This window comes from Coptis chinensis, chromosome 8 (genome assembly GCF_015680905.1).
Source record: "Coptis chinensis isolate HL-2020 chromosome 8, ASM1568090v1, whole genome shotgun sequence".
NCBI classification, from domain to species: domain Eukaryota; kingdom Viridiplantae; phylum Streptophyta; class Magnoliopsida; order Ranunculales; family Ranunculaceae; genus Coptis; species Coptis chinensis.
The window spans coordinates 73,951,539-73,978,322 of record NC_141463.1 but is presented as its reverse complement, the minus strand read 5'-3'; the positions used below and the strand labels follow the sequence as shown (position 1 = coordinate 73,978,322).

At 36.2% G+C, this 26,784-nt stretch overlaps 1 pseudogene; it reads right to left on the bottom strand.

Moving 5' to 3' along the window:
* Positions 1–17,996: 17,996 nt before the first annotated feature.
* LOC147482959 (ISWI chromatin-remodeling complex ATPase CHR11 pseudogene) lies at positions 17,997–21,678 on the bottom strand (annotated as a pseudogene).
* Between the last annotated feature and the right edge of the window lie 5,106 nt (positions 21,679–26,784).

Sequence of the window (26,784 nt, the reverse complement as noted above, 5' to 3'; positions counted from 1 at the left end):
TAGGCTTAAATCGGGTTTTAGGCTTGATTTGGGCTTGGAAAATTTTTGGGCCCAACCAAATCTTGAATTCTCAGTTCATTTAAACCCGACAAACCCCACCACACGCGTTACCCTTACACCCTTCGTCTTCCCCAAAATCCGGATCTTGTCCCCTCTCGACTAAGTCTCGCACGAGACAAGCCCACGTTATATCCAGGTCTCACGCGCGACTCCTACAGCTCCAAATTCAATTCCCTTCCATCAGCAAGTCCCATTTCTCCCCCTCATCATAAATCAATAGCCAGCCTCTTCCTAAGAGCACTAATGGCCGGAAACAGGCGAATTTGTGTGGAGGAAAATTTTGGAACTCTATTCAAAAATGGGATGTTTGCTCCATTCTTTGATAATGAAATACACTCTAGAAGATGGGGAGTACTTGTTATATGCTAATGGCGGGCAATATTCTAAGGATTTGGTGATAAAATTTTACTAAAATGGGAGCTTTAATGGCGACCATTTTTGGGTTACCATCGACGGTGTGCACCACGAAGTCACATCCGTTTTGATCTCCGGGATCACGGGCATTCCTCTAGTCGACCACGTGCTGACTCAGCAGCAATCCATGTACCCATGGACTTATGACCTAATGCTCGACACGCTAATCGAGAGCGAGTACAACATAGATAGGAAATGCGCGTATCACCGCTCGGTGCGACGTAACCAGCTGCCTGTGACTCAATGGTTGGGACAGAACGTCATTGGCACCTTGAAGCCCTCGGACATCAACAAGACTTTCCTCCACCTTCTCTGGATCCTCCAGGAGCGAAAGGGTAACTTCTGCATAGTTACCTTTCTTTGTGATATTATTACGCTTACCACTCTCAGGTCAGCCCCTCTTGTCGTTCTTGTAACACAAGTTATGGTTAATTTGGGTTTCCTGTCTGCCACCCCATTACTCCCTATACTCCTATATGAGAATATGCTTGTTTTCAAGAAATGCATAATGGACCCTTGGGAACCCACAGCACCAATGGCAGCTGAGCACGCTAACGTAGGCCTATCTCACCCACCCTTCTTTGATGAGACTGCTATGAGTAAGATGAGCCACCCTATGGATGCCTTACGTGCTATGAATAGTGGCATGAAAGACATGTACACTCACCAAGTATCGATGAAACATGCCTTGGGCAAGTTAAGGACGGATATGACCACTCGCCACGACTCGCTGACAGACAACATGGGCGAATTTCAGCAGGAAATACGAGCTTCCATGAATGCATTTCAGGACCAAATGACTACTTGCCAGAACAAGTTCCAGCGAATACTAATGGCGAACCAAAGCATCAGTTTTAGGCCCAGGTGATGGATACTCTGGGTGATATCCAGGAGCAGTTAGCCTCCACAGGAGCTCGTCCTGCACGCCGTCGCAGGACTCCTAGTTCTTCTTCTGCAGCCCCCAAAGATTTTTTAGTAGATAGCTTATTTTCACCATTCTTGTATATTATTTATGTCGGATATTTTATTTACGTGTTTGCATTTTTATTTTCGAATATGGGACGTCTGTTAATTCCTACATTCTCCAAAATTTCTGCCTTGTTAAATAGTATATTAGTTATCTCAATATTATATTATATAGGTAGAAACATATATAATAATATTAGTAATAATAATATATATACATATAAAAATATATATACATATATATTTTAGATGTCACACTTAACGACAAATTTTACCGTAAACTAACGTTTTACAAAACGGTCAGAAAACGGTCATGAAAACGTACAAAAAAACGGTCAGAAAACGGTCATGAAATCGCATATAAAAACGGTCAAAAAATGGCCCAATTTTCTTCTATAAATAAGTTCAACACATTCTTCACATTTCACTCCTTTCATCTTCTTCCCTCTACACTTCTTATTCTAAAAATCGTTTTTAGATCGCTCCAAGTTTCAAGATTCATGGATGCACTAGAAAAGTTTGAGCAGCAACAGATTGAATATGCTACACAAATCTTCTTGCTCGGTTGTTTTATTATAGTAATGTTGTTAATGTGGCATATAGTTCAATCTAATATTTAAGTTTGTATTTTATTTTCCGTGTCATTATGGTGTGTTTTCACATCTCTGTACGTTGTTACATCTTACTTGTCCTTCTACTTACGTTTTTTACGTCCAAAAAAAAAAAAAAATGCACTCCTTGTCACATGCCCATTCTTTTCATCCACACTACATCAACGTTTGTGCCTTATTTTAGAAGATACATGTGGTCTAACTACCCTGTGACACCTCGATCCATATTTTCTACATCTTCGGATTGATGCCTATTTATAACAAGGATAGACACTTCTAAACACCAACTTCCCTTTTTTTCCGCTGAATTTTCTTCACCATTCCATCTTTAATAGCCCTCACTCAAATTTTTGTGCCCGAGCAAAATTTTATGGAAACTTTTCAAAGCGGTCTTTTTCATCCATTTTTTGACACATAAATTTTATGTCGAGGATGGAACCCTATTTTACATCATAAGCAGGCATTTTTTTTCAGAGAATTGGTTTCGTTGTTCTATAAACATGATTATTTCCAAAACGGGCAATTCTTTGTCCGTGTAAACGGATGCAAGCGTGAATTGTCTATGGAAATTATCTCCGAGGTACTTCAAATTCCCATTACAAACCAAGGGGTACACCTTCAGGATTCACCATTCGACAATATCAGGCATCGGATGTTTGCAACTATCCTTCACGGCGAATACAACCAGAAAAACCATGTTGTTTATCAGCAATCCTTGCAAAGAAACCAATTATCTATGATCCAATGGCTAGCTTATAATGTGCTAGGCACATCTAAAACTTCCGAAATAACAAAACCCCTCCTCCATCTACTCTGGGTCTTGCAAACTAACTGCAATGATTTTTGCATTATTAAATTTCTCTGGAACGCTATCGCACGTGCCAAGAAAAAGGCAGCTCCTTTGCCAACCATTGTGACACTTATCATGATGCATTGGGGTTTTCCTAGTACTTCTCCTAATACACCTCTCAGAACAGCTAACATTCTTACCATTCACTCAGTTTGTAGGAACGGTTTCTGGAATCCCGATGTTGCAAAGAACCATGTCAGTACAGAAACCGAAGAAGCTTGTTCTGCTGACAACATCTTCACTAAAAATGCATTAAGCAATGTATTTAATCCTATGGAAGGCCTTCGTTTAATTCAACAAGGACTGATGACATTATACAAACATCAGAACATTATCATCACCAGTCTCCTTGAATTTCACGACCTACGGACAATACAGGAAGAGGATGGAACAAGCACAATTCTTGCACAGCCACAACTTGTTCTCGGCAAATCACACTCTCATAATGGAGAACCACGCCGAGATTTACCAGACACAGAGTGAAATTATGCAACGAGCTGTTGCCTGGATTGACGGCATCAAAGATCTTATGAATGGATTCCTCTCACAAAAGGATCCTCGCCGTTACTTGGGCCCATGACACAATTTAAATTTTGCAATTTTATGTTCTTTGTCATTTTCTTTTTAGTTTTTAAATATAGTGCAATTTCCCTATGGTAATTTGTTTTTACTTAATCATTCTCATCATATTCTAATATTTGTTTATCTTTGTCTAACAGGTAGCATCTTTCTTCACACATCTTCTACAATGGCAGATCCAAAGATGATTCCAGAACAATCTTTCCATTTGTTGCTAAATTCTCCTGCATATGGACATCTTTTCAGAGACTTCATCACTCGAGTCGGTTGGAACTCCCTTATTCTACACCCGGAGCAGACATACTCCCCAGGTTTGGCAACTTATTTTTACGATCATATGGAAGATCTACATGCTGTACAAGGTTTCCCTTTGAACGGATTTACAATCCGTATTGGTAACACCCGACACCCTTTTTACGAGCCAACAGTTACTATGGCTCTGGACCTTCATCCTTTTCAGCCAGACATCCCTATTCAATACATGATAGAAAACAACTTTAACGACTATTCTTGGGAAAAATTTGCCGCCCGTTATAGGTATGGCCTTGCCCAGGTCAGTGAACGTGCAGAAGTTGGTCGATGGCCAGACATCACTATTCCACTAGCCAGTATGACCATGAATGTTGGAACTGCCATGTTATTTATTCTTCTCAACATCATGGGGATTGGCATTTTTCAACCGTGATCAAAGTCGACTTGTAAGGCGTTCCATGCACCGCCCAAAGAACATACCGCCCGACATTCTGGACCTAGTAATTGAGAACCTTAAGAGGGCTCGGTCTTTTCGGTAACACTATATCACTCTGCCAGTTACAGCATGCAGGATAGTGAGGACGTACTTCCCACAGTTTGCGGCCACTTTTCAGGACTTTTCAGGACTGGGTAAAGGTCGACTCTATGTGTCCAACAAACAAGATAATTCGTTCTTTGCGATTTCGAACATGGTGGCGCCCTGCAAGGTATCTAAAGAAAGTTCGTTCCTTCCATGATGACGATAAAATGATACCTCATCTGGACACTGCAAAGAAGAGGAAGTGGAGCGAAGTCTGGAAGCTATGATAGATTGGCGTGACGCAAAGGAATGACATTTCTACAGAGACGAAGCAAGGATGGACCATCCCCCAGTTCGTAATTAGGGCAATGTGAGTTGATGAATGTACATATTTGTTTTACGTTTTGCTATAAAACATAAATAACCTAACAGTGTGCTAATCTAGCAGCGTGCTTTCACTTTTATGATATATAATATATATAGTGTGTTACAATAAATTTCTTTGGAAGATGTCAGCTATATTTTTGCTCAAAGCCTCTCAGGTATATTCTTTCTTCCTTTTAACACTTTGAGGACACGATTAATGGGATTTGTTTTGGGGGTGGTGAGAACCTTTCGCAAAAATTAAGCATGCATAGTTGTATATAGTTTTACTTTATGTCTAAATAAACGTATTTAGTGACATATTCTTATTTTCTTTTCTGTGATGAAAAAATATTTAGAAATGTCACCCTAGCATCAGAATTAGGACTTGTTCTTAGAAACTTAATTTAATACATATGCAATAGTTTTTATATCTTTTCATGAGCATTCATGCCCTAACTATCATTAAATGTACATAGCAGTAAGTTTCTGGGACCCACGGTTAGACAACTTAGTTTTCATATCCTGTAAGAATCTAACCAAAAAGCCTCAAAATGTGTGATATGTGAGTAATGACACAGAGGAGTAGTTTTTCCGAATAGAGAAGTTCACATGTCTACTTATTTGATCACTACCCAAATCCTAGGCGAGAATTTAGGCCTTCTTTGGATCGATATAGCCAAAAATTCGCACCTGTAAAAAAAATGTATCACTAGTCGCCCCATTGAATCTTTCATTAACCCTTTCTATTTCACCAAAAATTCATTACCCATCTATTAACCACAAATAAATAAGCCTACATAGATGATGAGTATGAGAAATAGGATGAAGTGCAGAAAAATGAAGAGAAAAACTTGTCACAAATCAAAATCAGTTACCTGCTTCTTAGAAGAAAAGAAAAATAGAAATAAAAATATGTTTCCTAAAAATCAAAAGAAATATCAAAGGTAGAATTTCCCCCAAATCAAATCAAAAGGGAATACAAAAGCTTGAAAAAGCCGAGTATGGAAACCCATGTTAGAAGCAGGAAAGAAAATAAGGATTTCTCTAGTATAAAATCTCAAAGACCTTATTCTCTCATACTTATCATTTTTGAATTTTCCATTCCAGTTTCTTCTACACTACCTCCTAAGCCCCATAACATCTAATAAAAACCCCTAGTTCAATTACGAGTAGGATAGTGTGATAATAAGTAGTAGTTGTGACTTCTCAACCTCGGCTCCTCTGACTGTCATTGAGTATGTGAGGAAATGTGTGCCCACTGCACATTGGAGTTAACAAAACTTGAGTGGAAAAATAAGAGAGATATTGTGTTTCAACACTTACCTGTGAGAACCTACTTAAGGACGTTATCCAAAGGATCCAGGAATGGCCCTGCTCGTACATTTCATTATAATATCATTGCATGCATGCTCATATGTAGATGTTTGAATTATTGTATGTATATTAACTTAAATTTTGAAAGAATTAATTCTTGTTTCCCTTGCTAGTGAGATGTATAGATATATGAGATTAATTTTTAATACTGAGTCGTTGTAGTATAAATGAAGTTTGTGAGTATCTTCTCTGGAAAACTCTCATGAGGCTATAACTCGTCCACTAGGGAATTCCTAGTGGTTCAAAGCCTTGTTGTATACAGTTAATGCAACCGCACTCTACGAAATGAGACTTAGCTTAGGATAACACATTTTTTGTCACTTATCATTTTAATGTCTCTTCTTTGCTTGAGGACAAGCAAAGTGTTGTTTGGGGGTGGTGTGATAAGCACCCAAAACTGTATTATTAAACCCCGAGAGACATAGCATTTTGGTCAATTATGTGTTTAATAATCATATAATAATTATATTTTCGTACTTTTGCAGGTTTTCGCAGTTAACATGAATATAATGATAAAACATGCATCGAAGTACGGGAATACTAGAATATTTGAAGTTTCCCACTCAGCCCCAGTGAAGCCCAACAAAGCCTGACTAGAGCCGAAGTTTCTAAAGGAACAAAACCCGGTCGTAATCGGTCCACATATAAAGAAGCAAACAAACTTCGAAGCTCACATCTTATAAATGATGCCGACGTTGGCTAGTGAACTACCATAGCAAACGCATTAATTTAACTCTACGCAGAAAGACGAAAGTTGTAAAACACCAAAATCGGGCGCCCCATCGACACACTAAGTGGACCCACTCTGCGGGCCCAAAAGGCATGACGAGTCAACATATACAGGTGGCAAGTGATGGTCACAATTTGGTGCCACCTTGCAATAGGAGAAGAAACGTACCAATTCAAAGCAGGTGGTTTGAATTGAATTTGGCTGAAGACAAAACATTAATAAGGAAAAGACAAAAGGCAAATTAAACTAGGTAAAGACAAAACTTTGTTATTCAAAGTTTTGAACGTCTCAATTCAACAAAAGGACGAAACAAATTTAAATGCTTCACGAGGGTCTCCAGCCTATATATATGAGAGGGGGTCTTCAATATTCCTCCTTCAGCATTTTATGCTTTAGCTTCCGCTTATTAGTTAGTTAGCTTTCATTCCAACACTATACATTCCGTCATTTTCTCTTCCAGCAATTTCAATACTGTAAGTTACTTCTTATTAATTAAAGTCATTTCTTTTCAAGTTTAATCCATGTCCTACATTTACTTATTTATTGTATACAGTGAATTTAATTATTTCTCCAATGACCATGAGCTAATTCCCCCCCCCCCCTCAGGGGGAGGGTTATGCTGCTCGTGTGAGAATCCGGATTGACTCTTTAATATTCTAGAATCACTGCTTAGGAATTAGGTGTAGATTAAACATCCGGTCCCAAAATGACTGAGACTGTACAAATTTGGAGTGTTGATGCTCCAGAACAGTCTCGCGAGAGACCTAAAATATCTCGCGCGTGACTCTCTGGTGTCAGACAGCTCTCCAATTTGTCCAGCTGATGTAGAATCAAACCAGGAGTTGAAATGATATTCCAGAGATGAAATATTAGTTCAACTCCTTATGCTAGTACGATGCGACTCAAAGATGTGGGCATTTCTCTAGGGATCAATACTCAACGTCTTCTCGGGTTTGTCTATGAACTTGAGATGAATTAGAGCTATAGTGATGTGGTAATATAAATTGTTAAAAAATGATTCATATATGAGTATGATTAACCCTCTCCCTTTTCTCTATCTTTGTTTATTTACATCGAAATCACCGTTAGTAATTTATATTACCGTTAATTTAATTAAACCAACTAAAAAACCTAAAATCCTACTCACAAAAAGTTGTAATTCCAGTTGTACACCTTGTCGAGCCCTAAGGTTTGGATGATCCCTTACTCGACCTATCCTACCAAACCCACGTGAATAAGGTAACTTGACTAAATTGGACGACTATACGGACTTTGGACTTTGGACTTTGGTCTTCGGACTTTGGACTTCAGACTTCAGGATGTGGACCTCGGACTTAAGTATAAAAACCAAAGACGTGGATTTAACTTTTTATTAGTTACCATTGTGCGTAATGCTAAGGGTGAATATGTTTTCACGCGTTTTCCTATGAAATGGAGGATCTGTATTGATTACAGACGCTTAAATTCCATGACATGAAAGAATCATTTTCCCTTTCCCTTTATAGATTAGATGCTCGATCGTCTAGCTGGTCATGCTTTTTATTGTTTTTTAGATGGCTACTCTGGCTATTTTTAGATTATTATTGATATTGATGACCAAGAAAAGATTACCTTCACATGTCCTTTTGGAACATATGCCTATAAATAAATGCCTTTTGGCCTTTGTAATATTCCTGGTACTTTCCAGCGGTGTATGATTCATATCTTTAGTGACATGGTGAAACGCTTCATGGAAGTTTTCATAGATGATTTTTCTATCTATGGAGACTCTTTCAGTGAATGCCTATCTAACCTGTCTAAGGTTTTGACACGGTGTGAGGAAAAGAATCTGGTTTTAAATTGGGGAAAATGTCACTTTATGGTTAAAAAAGGAATAGTGCTAGGTCATATTGTATCTAGTGACGGCATAGAAGTAGACAAGGCTAAATTAGATAATATAGCGTCTCTACCTCTACCACGGACTATCCGTGACATTCGAGCCTTTTTAGGCCATGCAGGTTTTTATAAGCGTTTTATCAAAGATTTTTCTAAAATAGCTAGGCCTTTAAATAATCTGCTTTTAAAAGATGCCATTTTTTATTTTAATTATAACTGTAAATAGGCTTTTAAAACTTTAAAAGCCGCTTTAACATCTGCACCGATTATTTAGCCTTCCGATTAGTCTAAACCTTTCGAACTAATGTGTGATGCTAGTGATTATGTTGTTGGTGTTGTGTTAGGACAGAAACTAGATGATAAGTCGACTGTTATTTATTATGCTAGTAAAACTTTAAACGATGCTCAAAGAAATTATACCACCGCGGAAAAAGAATTTTTGGCTGTGGTTTATGCTTTAGATAAGTTCCGTCCTTATTTGGTTGGTACAAAGACCTTAGTTTACACGGGCCATGCAGCCCTTAGGTACTTTCTCGCAAAGAAGGATACTAAACAGAGATTAATCCGTTGGATTCTTCTCCTGCAAGAGTTCACCTTAGAAATTAAAGGATAAAAGAGGGGTCAAAAATGTAGTTGCCAACCACTTATCTAGACTAACCAATGACAGTGATAGTGATTTTGAGTCCATACCTGACTCTTTTCCTGATGAGAATCTTTATGCTATTTTTTCTGCACCATGGTATGCTGACATTGTAAATTATTTAGCTTCTGATATTATTCCTGATGTTTTGTCAAGAAATAAATGTAAGAGGTTCTTGGCTAAAGTTAAGCTATATTACTGGGATGAGCCCTACCTTTTTAAGTATTGTGCGGATCAGATTATTCGTCTTTGTATTCCCCAGTGGGAGTATAATGAGGTTCTATCTTTCTGCCATGACAAAGAGTGTGGTGGCCATTTTAGTGGTATGAAAACAGTTGCTAAAGTTCTTCAATGTGGGTTTTATTGGCCTACCCTTTTTAAAGATGCCCAAGTACATTGCAAGACGTGTATTCATTGCCAACAACTGGGGCGAATCACTAAACGTAATATGATGCCCTTAAATCTTATTATGGTAGTAGAAATTTTTGATGTATGGGGCATTGATTTCATGGGTCCTTTTCCTGTTTCCCATGGTTTTATTTATATTCTTGTTGTCGTGGACTACGTGTCTAAATGGATAGAGGTCATGGCTTGTCGTAGCAATGACGATAAGACAGTTGTGTTTTAAGTTAAGGAATACATATTCTGTCAATTTGGCATTCCTAAAGCCATCATTAGTGATGGCGGAACACATTTTTGCAACAAAGTTGTTGCTTCTCTAGTTAAAAAGTATGGAGTTACTCATAAGGTGGCAACTCCTTATCATCCACAAACTAGTGGTCAAGTAAAAGTCTCTAATAGAGAAATTAAAAAAATATTAGAAACAACAATAAATCCTGATAAGAAAGATTGGTCTAAGCGTCTAACTGATGCCTTATGGGAGTATAGGACTGCTTTTAAAACTCCTATTGGTATGTCTCTCTTTAGACTTGTATTTTGAAAACCTTGTCACTTGCCTGTTGAATTGGAGCGCCGTGCTATGTGGGCTATAAAAAGCCTTAACTTCAATTTTGATGAGGCGGGTGTCAAGCGCAAATTGAAATTAAATAAGCTTGAAGAAATCCGTAGCGATTCTTATGATCTCGCAAAGGATTATAAAGCTAACATGAAACGTGTTCATGATAAATAAATTTTGCGTAAAGAGTTTGTAGTTGGTCAAAAGGTCTTGCTTTACAACTTCCGTTTGCATATTTTCCCAGGAAAATTAAAAACCCATTGGTTTGGTCCTTTTCTTATTACTGAAGTCACCCCTTATGGGGCAATTACCTTGGTAAATCCCAAGGACAACAGTACCTTTCAAGTCAATGGCCAACGGTTAAAACATTTTCACGAGTTAATGTCCCTGATGTGGAGGATGTCTTTTTACAGGATGAGGACTGACCTTTGTTGTTGGTGTACTCCCTTTCATTTATATATATTGGTAAGTGCGCCATTTAGGTAATCGGACCCTCCTATTCGAATGTGTGGCTGTAAGTACCGGATCCTAAGTCCACGGTTAACGTAATTCACGCTTTCCACGTACTCTTGCATGTTTTCTCGGGTTTTTGAGTCATGTTTCTCTATGGAGTGATTTACGTTTTTATTGCTTTATTTATTGTTTTCTTTTATATTAAATCTTATTCATAAAAAGTAAAAAAAATGTTAAAACCATAAAAATAATAATCTAGAAAGTCTCGGGAATCTAACTTTAAAAGACCCACGTTTTAAAACAAATTTTCTAAACTCTGTTCTATAAAATTTGTTTGGGGTGGGGTGTTGATCTTTCCATTCTTGATTGTTCAACTTCCTATTCTTTTTGCTTATGTCGTTTAATCGTAGTTTGATTCAGGCTGACACTATCTATGAATTTAGATTTCATTTCATCACATAACTTATGTCATACATACACTTCGAGGCGTTTTCCATTTTCTTATATGTCAACCACGGTTAGATTTGAGTTTTTTTATGGATCATTGGATTGTACTCTCTGTGTTAATCGTTTTCATAGCTCATTCGAAAAAATCGGACCGTTAATGAATCGAGAATTTCAATTTTAAGTTTGCACGCATAAGGACAGAATGGGCAATTTTCAAAATTGTTTGGGCTTGGGCCCAAAATCTCGCGGTCACGTGCCTCGCATGTGGATCTCCAAAAACCCAAAAGAGAGAGTGAAACCCTTCATTCATCTTCTTCACGCCTCCATCAGCCTCCATTAACGAAACACCAAACCAAATAATAAAAAAAAAATAAATAAAAACAAAAACAAAAACAAAAACAAAACCACCGATTCTTATAATTCCAATTTAACAACCCCACTCTAATTTCGCTATTCCAAATCATCTTTTCCATCTCCACCTCCATTAAGCCACCAAAAACCCAACATCCATCGCGCACCCACGCCTTTCAAACCACAATTCGATTCCTTGTTTCAATACCTTTCCTCCATTTTACCATAACCCCATTTTCAAAATCAAAAACAAAAAATGGCCCAAAATGAAAAATTCTCCTAGAACAAGTTTTTACAACGGACCATTTTGCACCATTTTACAATGATGAGATGAGGCGTAGGAATTGGCGGATGTTGTGGTATACGAAGAATGATTTTTACCATACAGATTTGGTTTTGAATTTTTACAAGAAACAGGAAATTGAGGGTAGGAAGGTTTTTATTAAGGTGAATGGTGCGAGGAGAGAAATGTGTACGGGGATGTTGTCTAGGTTGCTAGGCATTGAGCCAAACAACCGCCCTATAGTTACATTACAAGAATCGCAGTAGGGTGGGATCGAGGCATCAATGAGAGAGACTATCTTGGAGGGACAGTACAATGCGAAATTACATTGTGTTTGATAGTCGTCTCTGAGAACCAACCAACTAGCTATAGCTTAGTGGATTGGTAAGAACATCATCGGCACCTCGAAGGTCAGCGACATTGGCTCGTCTTGTCTGCATGTTCTTTAGGTTCTTCAGGAGAAGAGGTATCAGTTCTACATCCTTGATTTTTTTATTTCTGAGCTTAGAAGCATTAGAGAACATTTTGCACCGTTCCCTATTTTGATTACTAAGATCATGTTGCATTTTGGAGATAAACCGAAATTTGAGCGGATTATGTTGAAATTGCATTCAAATGCAAAGATTTATTCGGAATGTATTCAGAATATGTGGCGGTTGCCTGAAGAGAGGGTTGTTGACTCGGATGATGATGATGAGGAAGACACGGCATGTTTTGAAGTCGATGCCTTGGACAAGGCTATGTCTGATATAGAACGCATGGCATTGCTTCATCGTGGCCAGCGTTCTCTTAATACCATTTGTGAGGACATCCGGACTAGGCATGTTAGCATCCATCAGAATTATGAAGAGCTCAGGGCTAACATAGAGACCCTAGTCCAGCGTGATAAGGAGCGTGAGGAATCCATGAACGCATATCTAGAGAATCAGCGGAAGTTCCAAGTGGAAGTTCTACGATGCTTGCCACCCTATCAGAGTTCTACTTCTGACAAATATGAGAGGCATAACCGTCGTCGACGTAAGACTAATGACTCGGAACCATCCTCATCTCGTGGCTCATAGTTTAGTTGCATTATGTTTAGGACATTTTCATATTTTTAGTAGAATTTTATTTTCAGTTGTTTAGTTAAGTAGTTAATTTTGGATTATGTCATTGTTATCGAATATTTGGTTGTTAGTTGAATTTTAAGTTTAATTAATTTTTTGTCCAAGCATGTTATTGTTTTTCATGAATCCCACCTTCCCGATTTGTTTGGGGTGGCATTAATTATTCAGCATTGTTTTTTATTCTATCCACCGTTTTGGAAATATTTGCTACAAGATTAGGAGAATATGATTATGTGAGAATGTTGCTAATTTGGTGTGGCTAGGATCATATACTATTGTAGTAGTGAAATTTCAATGAATGGAATTCGGAAGTTGCTATTTTAATTTCAAGCCAAAAAGCAATTGCCTATTCCAATTTCAATGAATGGATTTATTTTTGGAATATGCACCTGGTCTATTTCTGTTTTGGTTTTAGAAATATTCTGTTTCCGTCAATTGCCTTAACAATTTGGGAAACTTGTAGAATTAGATTAAGAAACTAAAACCTCTATAAATCCTTGATTCACTCTACACTAAAAACCACACCTTTCACTTTGCATCTCTAACCTTGAACCTCTCAAAAAAAATTCTCCTTTTGTTTTTCACTTCAGAGCACTCAAGATACACGGAGTGTGCCTCGCCCTCTGGTTTGCTTACTCTCGAGCGCGCCCCGCACCAAACTGCCTAGAAGTCGACCAAGACAAGAGCGCGACCCGAGCTAAAGTGCCTGGAAGTCGACCAAGACAAGAGCGCAACCCGCGCCCTTCCATTTCTCGAGCGCTCCCCGCTCCTTGGCCTTTGCAGACAGTTTCACTTCTGATTTTTTTGTGGATTTTTCCGAGGTTGTTTCAAGCAGTCCTAGAGTGTATTTGTTGAAATGGACTCTCCTACACTCATACCGGAGCAGTCTTTTGAAGATTTATTCTGAAGCGACACCTATGGAGGATGGTTCCGCAAAATGATCGTGGAGTCAAGATGGCAGCATCTACTGGTAATTCCTGATGACTCGTATTCCTCTAAACTTACTGAATATTTCTATAATAATTATAAGTTCTTTTGTCAACCTGATGGAGAGCAAAAGTTCTCTGTCATAGTTAATGATACGACAATGGATTTTAGCAAGTTTTTAGTTGCATTTGTTTTGGGAATACCTATGTCTGCTCCTACAAGCTCATGGGGATATCTGTCTAATAATGCATACCTTTATAACTATGAGTATTTTCACGAGGCTTATGGGGCAAGGGTTTTTCGTGTAATGGACCAAGGGCAATATAACATAGCCCTTGGTAACCTGTCCCTGAACGTAGGCACTACCATGTTATTTATCATGATGAATATTTTAGGAGATTGGCAATTTACTTCTGCGAATAATACCGTTGGTGACATTTTCATTGCTTTAGCTAAAGGACGTTTCCTATATGACATTCCCAAAGTTTTAGTGGCTAGTCTAGCTAGAGGCCATAGTATGAGGCATAAGTACGTTCTTATGCCTATTTTGGTTTGTCGTATCATGTGCTATTTTTTTCCTGATTTCTGTGCCCGCTACATGGATTGGGTTGGCTCAATCAACTAAAATAAATATGATTAAAGTGTAGAACTTTACAAAATCGAGGGTTGGTCGAATCGGCGAAATGTCAAGTTCAATGTTTAACTTTGAAATAGTTGAAATAGTGAACACAATTACTCGGCTAATCGGGCCTAATTGGCCGAGTACTCAGGGAGTTTTTGAGCCCAATTGTGATGGGGATTAAATTGTTAGTCGGGTTGGCTAAGCAGCGAGTAGCGAGTACTCAACGATTACTCGTCGAGTACTCAATGATTTAATAGCCCAGACTTGAAATGAAACAACTAAATCATGGATCAATCATACTAGATGAAACAACACATCATCAATCAAACACGCCGATAATTAGCCAAAAACTCATCAACAGAACACAAGAAAAAAATAACTTGAACACGTACATATCCACAGTCCAAACTAGCAAAAAAATAAATAAAATAAAGACATAATTACCTAAAAATACAACGTACTTTGCAGTTTTTTACATTAAATACAATGTATTATTTTTCTTGCCTAAAAATACAACATACTTTCAATTTTTTACAATTGGTACTATCTGTTAAATCGGATTTGACAGAGCTCGATTGAAGCCTAAATACCCATCACCCACCTCTTATTTTCGATTTTCATGTTTTGGAAAATTCAAATAATGCTTAGGTGGACTGTATTACTTACGTGGCTAAGTCAAATAGTGGACTCGGACATTCCCTCGGTCTAATGTTTTCCCTCCTCAACATTTTCCCCAAATCAGAAACCCAATTTCAATTCTTCCCCAATTTCTTCCCTCCAACTCTCCATGTTTTTGCATCCAACTATATATACCCACCAAAAGTGAGGGTTAGTTATAAGTTAGCCCTCTAATAGCCTCAAATTCATCCGAAACCAAAAGAACTCACTAATTAGTAAGTTATGCCTTCCTCTTCAATCAACTCCAGATACAAATGTGAATGTGGACATCCCACATTGTGAAGGAAGTTTTGGAGAAAACTCTTGTAATTGGGATTGAACCGCATCTTTAAGTGCGATTCAAGGGTGGATGATTTGCAATGTCATAATAGGGCATTGCAGAACAACCAATTAGATTTTTCTGTGTTTAGGTGTTGAAAGAAGGGACTTGGAGTTGTTGAGGAGAATTTGGGGAGAAGAGAAAAAAAAAGGAGAGGAATTGGAGAACAAGTACAAAAAAAGATTTGCTAGTTATTGAAATTGGCCCTCTGGTCTGTTTGGATGGTTGATTATTTTGTTCAAGTGAACATTATCTTGTTATATATTGTCAACTGTTGACATTCTTAAGTTTTTTTTGTGGTGGTCATCATAATAGAGATGCGTTCTTCAACAGAGAAACATTCATCACAACATTCTATGATACGTGCTTCAATTCTTTGAGAGAGGTTATGACCGAAGTCTACCATTTGACTTAGCCACGTAAGTAATAAAGTCCACCTAAACATTCTTTGAATTTTCTAAAACATGAAAATAGAAAATGGGAGGTGGGTGCAACTGAAAAAATATCGCTTTTGAAAGGCTAAATTCCGTCCGAATCCGATTTAACAAATAGTACCAATTGTAAAAAATTGAAAGTATGTTGTATTTTTAGGCAAGAAAAATAATACATTGTATTTAATGTAAAAAACTGCAAAGTATGTTGTATTTTTAGGTCATTATGTCAAAAATAAAATCACCTAAACTGATCACTCCAATTGATATTAAAAGTCCTTTCATTAAGGAATTCACATTGAAAAATTAGTGCTTTTGTTTCTAATACCAGAAAAAGTTGTTTCTTTTATTTCTACAAACAAGTTTGATTAATAATTCTTGAAAAAACAAAAAGAAATATCATAACTTACCAAACATTTCCTTTCCCTCAATGAAGGATATGATGAAGGAGAATGATAAACCCGAACCTGAAATAAACAGCCTGTAAAAGCTACAGAAGATTATAAATGAGAAGAAGAATTAGAAAAATAAAAAGAAAGGGAGTACCTGGAAATTGAAGGGAAGAGAATGAAGTAGGAGAGTTAGGAGGTGAGTAGAGTTTAGCACCGCCACTTCCTAACTTTTCACAATTAAAGCACCACTTCAAAACCATTTAAACCCACAAACACAAATAGACTTCCCATAAAGATTTAATCTTTATTAACAAAAATTGGTATTCAAGGGGTATAAAAATGAGAAAAGGGTACCCTACAGTTGAAGTTGTCGAGCTTTGGCAGTAATCTTTGCTTGTTTTTTGAGAAAAAAGCTTTGGTTAGAGTTGGGTTTCTTAATTTAGTAGGTGAGGAGAGAATGAAGCAGCCATAGAAACATTCTCCATCTCATCTTCTATTTCATTTTATCTTTCCTCTCTAATTAGTTTTCCAAAAAGTGTTTTCTTCCCTCATTTTTTTTTTGTGAAAAATCAAACCATTTAGTGCTACTAATTATTGAAATCGCGCGAAATTGAAAAAATAATTTTCGACGTTATAAACGTCGGCATAAAATATTATTTCCTACGATCAACAATAACATCACTAGTATTAAACCACTAGCTACGAAAACAGTCGTCGCCCCATGTATAAACCTATTTCCGATGTTTTTATCGTCGGTACTGCCATTATTCCAACTCTTAAATTAGTAATTTGCTTTTAAAATATAATTAAAACACAATTGGCAATGAAACAAATGTCGCAAATACTAATTTTCATAGTTGAACCCAACAGATTACTAGCGATGATTTAAACGTGCCAAAAGATATGTTTCAACAACGAAATGAAAACTTCGGTAAAAGTTTCATCGCTAAAAAACATGTTTGTTGTAGTGACATACTTTTCTGTTCCGTTAATCGACCTTTGTTGGATCACCAGTTTTTTGTAAGCCCTCTCAATTACTTTTTCTTCTATAGTATACTTAATCATCATAAATTAAGAGGATGAGAATTAAGAAAACACGGGTATCCACTGGAATAAAGCATATAGATAGTCAAAAGCTGAACCTCTGTGCAGAAACGAAACACTTGAACTTCTTTAGTTTGACCAATTCTATGAGCACAGTCCTGTGCTTGCAAATCCACTTGTGGATTCCTATATCACATGTAACATGAAGATGAGGAGCAAATGGGTAGATTAGTAAATACCAAAGTAGCAAGCAATTTGTACCAGAAGATGCTATAAGTCTATAACTCACCAATCACTGTCATAAAGAATGACAACATCTGCAGTGGCAAGATTAATACCAAGGCCACCTGCTCCTGTAGATAATAAGAAGATAAATTTTTCACTTCCCGGCTAGTTGAAGGATTCAATGGAAGCATCACGGTCTTCTCCACCAGTATTCCCGTCAATTCGATAGTACTTGTACCCACGTAACACTGAATAGCCTTCCAAAATATCCAGCAGTCTAGTTATCTAATTACAAAGTAAATGTGCCAAAGGCCAAATTTTAAAAGGAAATCACTACACCATGAATGAGAACTATTTTGAGAAAAGTAAAACACCACGAGCATGGGACAAAAATACTGACACTGGGAAAATATTAGGACCCTCGAATCTCGTTCTTTCAGCTTTGGAAGTAGCTTATCCAAAAGAACCATTTTCCCTTTGGTGGAGGGAGGGAGGGGGGATAAATTGGAAGTAAGTTGATTGATCATTAAATCCCAATAAATCCATAAGCATTACAGAAATAAGATATACCTGCACTGGTAATAAAATGGTCTCCTATAGTATAAGGAGGGCCAGGCTCAGCGCCTTGGAATAGATATGGATGGTTACAACAATTACGAAGCTGCATAGCTATATTCAGAAGATGTTTACGCTCTCCACTAGCATTAACAACCTCAAGATCCTTCTGCAACAAAGCTCGGTAAAACTGCTTCTGCAATTGGGACATCCCTACCTTAAGTATTGTTTCCTTTTTAGGGGGTAAACCTTTCTCAACATCAGACTTTAATCTTCGGAGGAGAAATGAACGAAGGACCTTCAAGAAGCACAGAAAGTTGTTGAGTCAACTAAAGTCAACAAAATGTTTATCCCCTACAATGCAGGTAGAAATTTTACCTTGTGAAGTTGTTGAACAACTTCTTGCTGGTCATTTTTGCCAGATATTTGGAACCATTCATCAAAAGTTTCCACATAACTAAAAATCTCCGGAAGTAAAAAAAATTAACCAGAGACCATAGCTCATTAAGATTATTCTGTCAAAAAAAAATAAAGCATCATCAACAATAAAGTAATACAGAACACTGGGACAAAATGAAAAAGTGGTTTTCTATTATCTATCGTGTACCAGGAAAAAGGTAACTGGAACTATTAGGAATATAGAGACACATGACGGTATCCTCTACATGATGGAAATACCCAATGGAACTTTCCTATTAAGTACCACTTTTTACGTGGAGTTTTATTTTTTACTTTCCAGATCGGTAAAGTGTGTAAGTATTAGATAGATTATGTGACCAGTTGTAGGATGAGGTATCCTACATACATCATCAATCTTAACTTCGGAAGTAAATAATACAACTACAGTGTGATGTTGTGGACATAAACATACATTATGTTCCTACCACTGAAACAATGCTAGGGGAAGTTCTAGCTCAACATGACAATACTTGTAAAAAAATATCAATGAGTTTGTACTGAACTTCATCAATCGATTTCCAACCCTTAAATTTCTGACAGATATATCTCACACACAATGAAGAAATATAGTAGTGCAAGCATAGCCTTGTTATAGTTGATGCATACGACATAAAGCCCATTAGGTGTAACCATTAAAGGAAAAAAGATGCATAAATCCATAAATCCCATCATAGAAAGAAGATTTGTTTGCATCTAGGTAACCCAGATTCTAACAAAAAAATCAATTACGGTTTCGTTTGAATGGTTAGAAAAGGCACTCAAGTAGTACATAGAGCTAGGCAATATTTTATATTATCTTTTGTGATCATTACAAACTCATGAAAATTGCATTATATGTGGGGATTGAACCAACGACACGTGGTTAAAACCACGCGCTCTACCACTGAGCTAAGAAGGCAAAAAGTATACTTTAATTTAGAGAAATGAGACTTCGCATTCATTTCAAAGTGTGACATATAAGAAATATTTTCAATTCACAAAATTATATAAGAGATTATGCCTTCAGTGCACCTATGATGTTGAAGCAAAATTGTACAACAAATTAGTTGCTACCAATATATATATATCAAAATCGTTATTTAAAACTCGGACGGAAGAACATAAACAAATGAATACATAATAATGTTGCTACCACTATATATATATATATATATATATATATATCAAAATAGATATCAAGTAAAATGATATGCTTACTCCTCGTATATTAAGTACATAAAACAACATGCGTACTCCTCAAATATTAACTAAAACCATAAGCTCTAATAATGTTGTTACCATTGTATATATATCAAAATAGATTTCAAGTAAAATGATATGCTTACTCCTCGTATATTAAGTACGTAAAACAGCATGCGTACTCCTCAAATATTAACCAAAACCATAAGTGGAGCAATTTAATGTTCAATTTTAACCAAACGCAAAGACCGGGTTCTTTGCAATAGAATACTAAAATAGAAAAAAAAAAAAATATATATATATATATATATATATATATATATATATATATTCATTAGCCCTGAATTAATTTGGTGAAAAAAATATAAACACATATCATTCATAACGACCCTTCAAAAAAGCCTATAAGAAACAATCACGCTAAATTCAACCATGCACGTGAGCTTTGTTGAATATCCAAAATTCAATCAGTAAATCATTTTGTTTGATATACATGAGCAAACCAAAATTTCTCAAAGTAATTAATACATCAACCAACGCTTGAAATAGCAAAGACAAAGTAAACCTCACCAACCTGTTAATTCGAGCATCAAGCCTGCACCCAAAAGGAGAGTAAAGAAGTAGCCCGCAGCACGATGGAAAAACTCAATCTATAGCAAATTGCAAAGTGTATTGTAGGTCTTTTAGCTAATAAGTTTTGAGTAAATAGTATAACTCAAAACTTGATCTTTGATTTAGTGATGGATCTCAGTTAGTAAAATATTTTTGACAATGAATATGGGTGTTGAAATTGATAAACAGAGAGGAAAGGCTTTTTCTTTTTCAATAACCAGATGAAAGGTTTTGGGAGAGGAAGAAAGATGAAGGGTTTTGGGAAGGAAGAGGTACGGTTGGTTTTCTCGCAGCTCGTTTTTCTTTTTTCTCGGCAGTTTTTTTCCTCCTTATTTATCGTAATTAGTCTGGACACGTGGACACTCTAGCTACGTTTTCTCAATTGAGGAGGGGAAAGCTATAATATATATAGAGATGACCTATAAATACAACGTATTTTGCTGTTTTTTACATTAAATACAATGTATTTTTTTTTTCTTGCCTAAAAATACATTGTACTTTCAAATTTTTACAATTGATGCAATCTGTTAGGTGTGGTTAAACGGAATTCAATTTACCGTTAAAATTGGTCACGAGTTGCACCCCTTCTCATTTCCCTTAGTACATTTCTAGTCAACTCAACAACAAGTCAATCAACAACTCAATCACCACGTTGGATACAATTGCCCCCTTCTTCTCCAATTCTTCCCCACTCAACATGAAAATCGTTATCTCCAACAACAATAATAACAATGCCAACAACAATAATAACACTACCCAATGTCCTAGTCAGATTAGTACGAAATCATGAACCAATTGTTATTGCCCCACTACTTTTGGATCTTGATACAATGCGGCGCGGAAATGGGGTTGTTCGATTTTTAAAAATTAAACTCCTCTTTAACATCAACATGGCAGGGGAATTGGTATGATGGGGAATATTGGGCATCCTCTATTTTTCTTTAGCGTGATTATTCAGTCTGAGAAAATGAATCATTGTTCATCAACATTCAGCTATATTAGCAAAGTGGAGCTCCAAGCAATTCGTTTTCATCGCATGTTTTTTATTTCAATCATAATACTTTGTAAAGTGAAACATAATACTTTATTTCAATCATAATACTCTACAACAAAGTACTCTACAAAACTTTTGAGAAACAATGTTCTTTGCTTCAATGGTAGGGGTTGTAGCATGTTCTTGATCATATTGGGTCCATAATTTTAGGGGTTAAATGTTTGGATTTTGCACTCTTTTCTCAATTTATTTTTTTGTTTGAATAAATCATGTGATTATTGAAGGAAGGAATTGGAGAATTGCAGATAATTGGATTCAATATGGTGATTGGGTTGTTGCTGTGTTGTTGAGAATTGCCCAAGTCATCGTCAAATGAGGACATTGGGGAGGGGGAAACTCACGTGACCATTTTTAACCATAAATTGACATGCCGTCTGTTTACATCTAACGAATTGTATTGATTGTCAAATTTTGAAAATACTATGTATTTTTAGGCAAGAAATAAAATATATTGTATTTAATGTAAAAAACGGTAAATTACTTTGTATTTTTAGTTCATTATGTCTTTACATTAAATCAAAAGTTTTGTTGGTTTTGAATTGAGATTCAAAGCGGGTGGCCTTCCATTCAACTCTCCCAACTCTGTATGCATATTGTGGCAAAGACGTTGCCGGGTGAAATATAATCTTTTCAGCATCCAAGTTTCTATTTCAATATTTTGGTTGCGAAAGACCACTTTTAACTTTTAAGATAGTGCCCCATGAGTTCTCGGAACTCAGAATTTTATATTATAATTCAAGACATCCCACATATCAAACACATTCCATATAGATGATTTAGTTACGAAGTACAGAAAAGAACTTAAAAAACCAAACATTGAAAGGTGAAAATAATTAGATTAATTTCCAAGATACTTCATTATACTGGAAGGTTATATCTAACACAGTTACACAAATATGTTTAAGTGCCATTCACAGTCCTTCACTCATACAGTCATATTAAGTCTTTATAATAGAAATAACACTGTATATATATACCTAAAGAAGCATATTGCGTTGCTTCAACCCCTATTGTTTTCTAAAATCAATTAAACCAGAGTACCTTCGGAAGGTTCACCAATCACCACTAGGACCATTAAACTATAGTAAGGTAGATAATGACGGCCATGGCTGTTGTCAAAGCAGTAAGTGCTGCAAAGAAGGGGTTGTAGCTGCTTGAATTACCACTTCCTCCACGACTGCCAACATTTTCCCTACCACGACCCCGACCCCTGCCACCTCTACTACTAGGACGAATAACAGTGTTTATGCCACCACTAATAGTAGGAGTAACAACGTTGATAGGCTTTACTATCATTTTGTTTTCCAGAGGTCTTCTGTTAAATTCTGAAAATACACAAATATGAAGATATCATTTGCTGGTACCAAAGGTAGCACGCCGTATGTTCAGTTACACGTAAAACTTAAACCATGACTTGATGCTACATTGCTACAGATATAAAACAGTCATTAATGTGCTTGTTACCAGGTACATAAATGATAAATCAGTTTCTTAGGCTCTGCTTGGTAATAAAAGATAAGCATAATTTCAATTGATCATGCCAAGCACGTACATATTTTAAACAACCTTTTATTGATCAAGTAGTATGGTGGGAGGATCAGGTCAGCAGGTGTACTGTAACAATAATTGTATTGGTAAAAATCTGCGTCTTTGTATAAATCTCTCAAGTCATGCAAGGCCCTTATAACTTGCGCATCCTCAGGCTAGCTTTTCCTTTGTACCAAGAACAACTCAAGCATGAATTTCTAGGCATCTTGCAAATACTGTTAAACAGGGGATGTATTGTTCCAACAGAGTTTGACAGAAGCCCTAACATCATTACAGAGCAGATTATGTTTCAAGGGGAATGAAGTCATGAGCATGCTCCATAATGCCTCAAAAAAGATCGGACACAAAAATGCGCCAAACTCAAAATCATTATCGTACATAAGTCTACTCACTAATTTAATTTGATTTATAAGATAATACATTTGTTTTGTTGCTGAATCTCTTTGGTAAATAGTGGAAAATCACTAATAACACAATAAGAAATAGATATCAAATGTTAATCAGGGAGATGAAAATGAGCTAAGTGAGATGAAAATGAGAAAAAAAAAGTTGAAGAAGGTGAAAAAAGCAATGTTATCAGACCCAGCCCGGAGGTCAACCCGGTGAAGGGACTGAGTCATTGGGTTAGTGGTTCATCTAGTGGGTCACTGGTTGGACCAATGGGTCATTGCTTGTTCCGCCATAAATATATATACAATGTACTTGTTTAATTTTTATAGCAAAAGTTGATATTGTAGCCTAGTGGAATGTTGTCTATTAGTGAATGTGGAGGTCCTTAGTTCGAATCATAGTGAATACATAAGCTTTTGAAAGTTTACAAATAACTTGTCTTTAAAAGTTTTGTAAATATATTAAAAATTAACTTCAAACACAAACACAAGAAGTGAATTGGCACCTTGGCGAGCCTTTACATCAATGTCTTATTAACCCATGGTTCGAGCCTTCCCTCCTACCGAATTTATGACTTATTGACCCATGGTTCGAGCCCTCCCTTTATGACTTATTGACCCATGGTTCGAGCCCTCCCTTTCTAGTGACGAAGAAGAAGGAATGAACTGGTGGTTCATTTGGTTTGGGTTTTTATAGTGGGGGTGTTTTCGGCTTGGAGGTGTGCCCAACACAATTGCAGATTTTTTTTGGGTCTACCCAACACCGGGTCTGTCAAAAACAGGACCCTAATTAAATCCTACGCAAAACTTGTTACTTTTATAGTGTAGGGAGGCACGTAAGCTAGCGCAAAAGTACATATAAACCTCATCCTTCATTAAGTAATAAGTAAAAAGAATTTTGGACTGAGGTTTCTTGGTAGCTACTGTTGGAATCTCTTGATGATTAGTATTTCAAATTATTATTCCCAGTAGGAGTCATTCTCTGATTTGGAAACCGAGTGTCTATTCCAAATAGGAGTTTTTATTTGTTTTGAAAACAGACGAACTTACCTCTATATAAACAAGGACTTTGTGTCCATAAGAGGTATTCAAGAGAGAAACACATCTAGCACTTCTAAACCCAATCTACTATTGCTGTCTTATTTCTTCTCTTCTTACTATTAGCCGCCAGAGAGAGTTATACTGTCATTCTAGAGGGTAGTTTGTTCTAGTGTAAGTCAAACTGCTGTAAACCATTGAATCCTGTGAGAAAGACGTTACTGTTGCCTTTCTGTACCACTGGAAGGGGCAAAATCTTTCCTTAAGGACAGCTTAATACGCGCCTTGGTTGTTACATGTAACTGCTGTCCTTGTCTACTGTTCCTTTTGTTCTACTCTAGTTGTTGTGTTCATACAACTATAATAACAATCTTAAGAAAAGAATTTCGTAGTAGAACAAAGGAGAGTGTTTTAATACGGCAATCAAAAGATAAGTCTTTTACTTTGAGTTATTGTTTGTGTTATTGGGTTATGACTTTAGAAATTTTCTAATAATTTTGTTTTTGTTAGGGAAACTAATTAAAGATTGAATATTTATTGATCTTTTGTGGTTTATCAAACCCTATATGGTTGTAGACCTTTCTCCTACGTTTGTGGGAGTCAAATATGAGATTTCTATCAAGAAAAACATCAAGGTTCGTCTTTTTGACAGCTATGTCACTCGTTACGGAAACTGTTGTAACTTTCAGCTCAGAGCTCGGTTTTGTAATCTGCTTCTTGTGTTGGATAGCTGATTCAAAGATCTTTCCAGTGGTATAAGGCTTGATACCCAATTCATCCTGAACTGGTTCAGAATTACAATTCTTTTGAACTATTTTTCTAGAAGAAGGAAAATATGGTAATCCGGTTTTTCAATCGGTTTGGTATCGTATTCTTTCACTCTATGCAATTCTTTTGGTTTGATTATATGGTGATATTCTTGCTTTGAGTTGCATACTAGTTTTTCTTAGGAGGAAAATCCCTAAGCTTAAACTTCTTTAATAACCTAGTCAACAAATTATACGTGTTTATCACTAAGATATTAATTGGTTTGATTGGAAGTAGTTTGATATTAATTTTCTTTGTACATATGTAGATGTATGTAGATGGTCTAAGAGCGACCTTAAGATATTTAATATCAACCACACTCAAATCTTGGATAGTAATTATAATGTATTCAATGCATAATTGCTTACCTCTATTGAGTGTACATGTTGTTAGACGATGGTTATAATTGTACTGTTGTGAAAATACATGTTAGATGAAGTAACTTATATTTTATATCCAATATAGTATATGTTAAAGTTGTGTAGCATGCTAGTTTTGGATATTAATCATCGTGGATTTACTTTGAACTTGATGATAGTTTATTGGTAAATTTTTCTAGTTGAAGACATTAATGGGTTGAGTCATTAGATGTTGTGGTAGTATTTGAAGTCTTGTTGATAGGGTATTCTATCTTACTTAAGCTCATGTAAAAATAGGAGGTGGAGTCCTTAGTTATTTTGCATATTCAGAGGCTAGATTTGCTTAAATATCGTATACCTTTTGTTGTGAGGGGTATAGTTAAAGTTTACTTTTCCTAAACCTATGATATGATATTAATCATGTTTGGCATGAATGCATTATGTAACATTGGCATGAAGCTTAACCATGTCATATATTATTAAGTAATGAGCATCGTTGTCTACGAGAGGAAACAATATGGGAAACAATAAATATCCTCCTAAAACCTAATTTTAGTCAAGGAGATGTAAGATAATGGATTGTCTTCTTAGACAATATCCTCTAGTGATTATTTTAGACAAGGAGATATAACGCTTGTAGATTGTCTTATTAGGCATTATCCTCCTATGACTATGAATAACTAGCCAATATGATATACAAGTACGTGGATTGTCTCACTATGTAAGTTGGAATGTTGAATGATGAAAAAAATATTGATAATGATATTATTTTGGGTAAAACCCTTTTCATTTAATTCTTCTATTCTTTAAAATTCATTTGAATCACTTGTTGATTTCCTTTCATATAGATAGCATGAACATAATATAACTATGTTTAATATGATCCATAATCATAGACTTGAGTAAAGTATATTCTTGTCATAATAGTGTATATTATTGATGTTATTTCTTTTAGTATTTGTAGCGGTATAATGTGTTTTGCATGGAAGTTTGATTAGGTTGAATAACCATTGAACTGGGGGGGGACCCATATGCATGACATTATTTTACCATAGTTTACCTCACAAGATAATTGGAAAGACACTGAACTACAAAGTATGGAAAGGTCGTGTCTTGCCAAGGCTATTGTGAATGAATCTAAAAGAATTTTTTTTTTTCTTTTAGACCTAGAACTATTTAGTAGATGTTCATTGGTGAAACTCATAATAGTGATGTTTGTTTTTAGTTCTCATGCGTGATAACAATCTTGTAGATACCGCACTATTATTGAATGTCTTATATGCTAATTTTATTTGAGGCTGTGTTTTCTGTGAA